The following is a 5,074-nucleotide window of genomic DNA, read 5'->3' on the forward strand; positions in this document are numbered from 1 at the left end:
TTGCGAGATGAAGCCACTTTCAGAAGGTTGTGGATGCGCGGGGTGGCGCTTGGGCATTGTCCTGGGGTTGGCGGCCTCACCCTTGGTTAACTGTAGGCAAAGTAGCATTGTTCGAGGCGTGCTTTGTACGGTTGAACCTGTATAAGTACTCATACTGCTTTCAGCTTTGGTTGTTAAGTGCCCCTGTTGGTTTCAGTTAAGGTTGTTAAGTACTCCTGCTGCTTTTATAGTCTATCGTGTTTCTTCAGTCCTGTCTTCTTCTAGCTGCCAAAACCAAACAAGCACCGGCGGGGCCGCTTGCTTCCGCCTCCCATGGCTGGCTGCGCCTAGCGCACGCATCAGCGCCCCCACCATCTCCTAAATTGTTAACGCCGACGTCCTCCGCGCGCTTTGGTGCACTCGCCGCGGCGCCGCCCTCTCGCGTTGTCAACATGGTCAACAAACAACAGGAATCGGCAGAAGTACGTGGAGAGGATGATAGTAGGGGCCCACCACGTCAGCGTATGGAAAAATAAAATGCTTCCTCCTAGTGTTTTCCTGACATCTGGGAGCCACGACATTGTGAGCGTATATAGTCAATAGACAAGAGAACAGCACAAGATCGGCTGACACCTGGGACGTAGCTACTCGAGCAGTATTTTTTTTGTTTGGTATTGTTGAGAAGGAGCAGGGTTTGAACTGGGCTGTGGCCCGTCTAGCCCAGGCTTATATTTTATGTTCACCATGTGACCAGCCCAGCTATTTTTTCTTTGTGAAAATGAGCCCAGTTTATTTTTTCTGAAGAATTCCCAATCCAGGCCTACTTATTTTTCTACGCCCTAAAGGGCTGCAACTCTTTCAAGACGCCTGCAAATCTTGAAAGTAATATGAAATGGGTTGTAAATATAAAAACAGATGACAAATTGGCAATTACTTTATAATTTCTGATTTTTTTGACATTTTCAGATTCCTATTTCACTAGGCATTAACCTAATTCAAATATATCTTCGAAGTACTTTAAATCTGGCTCGACATTTCGGTATTAAAAATAGTTTGGAACCCACAGAAATATGCGAAATTGGCCCTGGCCAACCAAAAAACGACTGCAATAAATTGCATAAGAAGTTGCCATGAGCTATATATAAATTATTAAAAAAAGAGGGATTGGTCTGACTTGTGGGCCTGTTTAGTTAACGCATATGCAAGATTTTTTTAGTTATTATATACTACGTCAACAAACGATTCTAGCAGACGTAACCGTTGGATGTCCATCCAATGGCCGTCGTGTTTCTTCAATCTCTGATCTTCTTGCTCTAGCCGCCAAAGCAGCGCCGGCGGGACCGCCTGCTCCCGCCTCCCGTGGCCGGCTGTGCTGCCGCGCAGGCCTCAGCGCCCCCTACTACTCACTACAAGAAATATGTCAACTTGTGACCTTCTGTCAGTGACCCTGGAAGAATTGGTCATAGATCTATGACCATTTCAGACCAATTGGTCAAAAGCTGTTCGGGGGGCTCCAAACCCTAAACCATTGCGACCATTTTGGTCAGAAAGGTCGTAATTTCCTTACACGAAATGGTCATAAAGCAAACAGCGCTAGTTTGCTGCCTTATTTCTAGTTGTTAACGACCAATATAGATGGTCATAGCCTTGTAAATTGTGGTGGGTTGCTATGACTAGGCGCCACCTCATCAGTTTTGCCTATGTGTCATGTCCATGTGGCAGTTTTTGCCCTAGGTTGTGAAGCAACCTATATTTCTGTCATTCCCAAAATTCCCAAAAAAAATCTCATAAATTCTTTGGGTCATATCTTCGTCAAATATGTAAAAATCTTCCTTGCCTAGTTCAAAAATAATTCAAAAATATTCATTTTCCTATTCTGTTCAGAGTAACAGTTTGTGAAGGAAGTACCACTTTGGCATGTCCAAATAGTATCCATTTTCTATAGTGCTTTCCTATGACCAAATAACGATCGTCCACCAAATCCCAGCTCAATCCATTCATTATTTTGAGCCGAGCTTCAACATTCGTATTTATGTCCAGTGTGGTGGTTTGCAAAGCAAGTACCACCTAGGCTCCTCCTTTTGAGCTTAAAATTTGTGAAGACGGTCTTCTTAGTAACTGATCATCCTCAGCCAAAACTCACGCCCATTAGCCATGTACATTTCCCGTACCGCTAATCAAACACTTGGCTGCTAATTCATGTTTGAGCATCGATCGGTCTCCCCGTGAGAATCTTATGTTGTAATTTTCTTCCTAGCACCAACCTACGGTGTGCCCAACCCACTAGATCTCTAGGCCACCCAGAACACATGGCAACGCCACGGTCACGAGGTGACCATGCGGCGGGCATGCGAGTTTACGCGCTCTAGAGTTGGGGCCCTCGGCCACCGCCCAAACCTCGACGTATCGCCACCAAACCATGTATTTATTATTAAATAGGTCCTTATGTAACTAGAAATGATTTTTGGAAAAAATAAATAGCAAACTATGAGGCAGCTGCAGTTCAAATTTGACCCGCTTCCAGATGAATCGGCAGAAATTTGTCTTTTTCACGAGAGGTGGATCAAAAAATTTTACACCCAACCATTTTGTCAATTGTGCATTAAATATGGCCTAGTATTTTATAAAAATGATTTGGTCCAATTTTGCAACAATTATTTGGTAGTTCCTTCACAAAAAAACCTCCTTTCGGGCACTCGAAAAATGGAAAATGGTTTTTTCGTCCAACGAAAATGAAAACTTCCTTAGGCAACATTGTTTGCTATTCCAATATGCACCCTTGTGCACATTATGAGATCATTTGAACAAACTATGCCATGAATATGGCCATAAGATTGACCATTTGGCTTGAAAGCCATGAATCTTCACACTTCATCGCTCATTTCTGAGAACACTTTTTTAAAATAATTATTGTATTACAATTTTATTATTTTTCCTGGAAACTTGTTCACATATAATGACACAATGCGAAGGTTTTCCAATTTTTTGATTTTTTTTGAATTTTTTATGCCCGTTTCAAAATGCGGTCAAAACGGCGGGCTTGACCGTTCCTAGCTAGTGGTTGAATATTGGAATTTTTTTGGTGTTTCTCTGATTAAATAGATACTTATGTACCTAGAAAAGATTTTTGGAAAAAATAAATAGCAAACTATGAGGCAGCTGCAGTTCAAATTTGACCCGCTTCCAACTGAATCGACGGCAATTTGTCTTTTTCACCAGAGGTGGATCAAAACTTTTGACACCCAACCATTTTTCAATTGTGCATTAAATATGTCCTAGTATTTTATAAGAATGATTTGGTACAATTTTGCAACAAATATATGGTAGGTCCTTCACAAAAAAACCTCATTTCGAGCACTCGAAAAATGGAAAATGAATTTTCCGTGCAAAGAAAATGAAAACTCCCTTTGGCAACATTGTTTGGAATTCCAATATGCACCCTTGTGCACAATATGAGATCATTTGAACAAACTATGCCATGAATGTGGCCATAACATTGATCGTTTGGGTTGAAATACATGAATCTTCACGCATGATAGCTCATTTCCGAGAACACTTTTTTAAAATAATTACCGTATTACAAGTTTATTATTTTTCCTGGAAACTTGGTCACATATAATGACACAATGCGAAGGCTTTCCAATTTTTTGATTTTTTTTTGAGTTTTTTATGCCCGTTTCAAAATGCGGTCAAAACGGCGGGCTTGACCGTTCCTAGCTAGTGGTTGAATCTTGGACTTTTTTTGGTGTTTCTCTGATTAAATAGATACTTATGTACCTAGAAATGATTTTTGGAAAAAATAAAGAGCAAACTATGAGGCAGCTACAGTTCAAATTTGACCCGTTTCCAACTGAATCGACGGCAATTTGTCTTTTTCACCAGAGGTGGATCAAAACTTTTTTCACCCAACCATTTGGTCAATTGTGCATTATATATGTCCTAGTATTTTAGAAAATTGATTTGGTCCAATTTTGCAACAATTATTTGGGAGGTCCTTCACAAAAAAACCTCCTTTTGGGCACTCGGAAAATGAAAAATGGTTTTTTCGTCCAAAGAAAATGAAAACTTCCTTAGGCAACATTGTTTGCCATTCCAAATATGCACCCTTGTGCATAATATGAGATTATTTGAACAAACTATGCCATGAACGTGGCCATAAGATTGATCATTTGGCTAGAAAGCCATGAATCTTCACGCATGATAGCTCATTTCTGAGAACACTTTTTTAAAATAATTACCGTATTACAAGTTTATTATTTTTCCTGGAAACTTGGTCACATATAATGACACAATGCGAAGGGTTTTCCATTTTTTGAATTTTTTTGAATTTTTTATGCCTGTTTCAAAATGTGGTCAAAACGGCGGGCTTGACCGTTCCTAGCTAGTGGTTGAATCTTGGAATTTTTTTGGTATTTCTCTGATTAAATAGATACTTGTGTAACTAGAAATGATTTTTGGAAAAAATAAAAAGCAAACTATAAGGCATCTACAGTTCAAATTTGACCCGCTTCCAGCTGAATCGGCGGGAATTTGTCTTTTTCACCAGAGGTGGATCAAAACTTTTGACACACAACCATTTTGTCAATTGTGCATTAAATATGTCCTAGCATTTTATAAAATTGATTAGGTCCAATTTTGCAACAAATATATGGTAGATCCTTCACAAAAAAAACTCATTTCAGGCACTCGGAAAATGGAAAATTGATTACGACCATTTTAGATGGTCATAACATCATCAAAGCCTGCACTTCATTCTGATTGGTCAATGGGCATGTCACGCGGATCAAGCATTAGAGACCGTCGGATCCTGCCAGATCCAACGGCCCACACCCCTCACCCTCTCCCCACCCACACCCACCCGAAAGTAGCTCCACTCACCTACACCACATGTCATTGAGGACATTGATATGTGGGCCTAATTCCTTGCGGGGCCACCTGTCATTGGAAAAATGCCACCACTCACCCACTCCTCCCCCCTTGCGGGCACACCACTCCTCCCCCCTCTCCTCCTCTCCCCCGCACACCACTCCTCTCCCCGCAGCCCAAACCCTAACCCCTCTCCCCTTTCCCTCCATTGGACCTCCGCCGCCACCTT

This window comes from Triticum dicoccoides, chromosome 5B, assembly GCF_002162155.2.
Source record: "Triticum dicoccoides isolate Atlit2015 ecotype Zavitan chromosome 5B, WEW_v2.0, whole genome shotgun sequence".
In the NCBI taxonomy this organism is placed as follows: Eukaryota; Viridiplantae; Streptophyta; class Magnoliopsida; order Poales; family Poaceae; genus Triticum; species Triticum dicoccoides.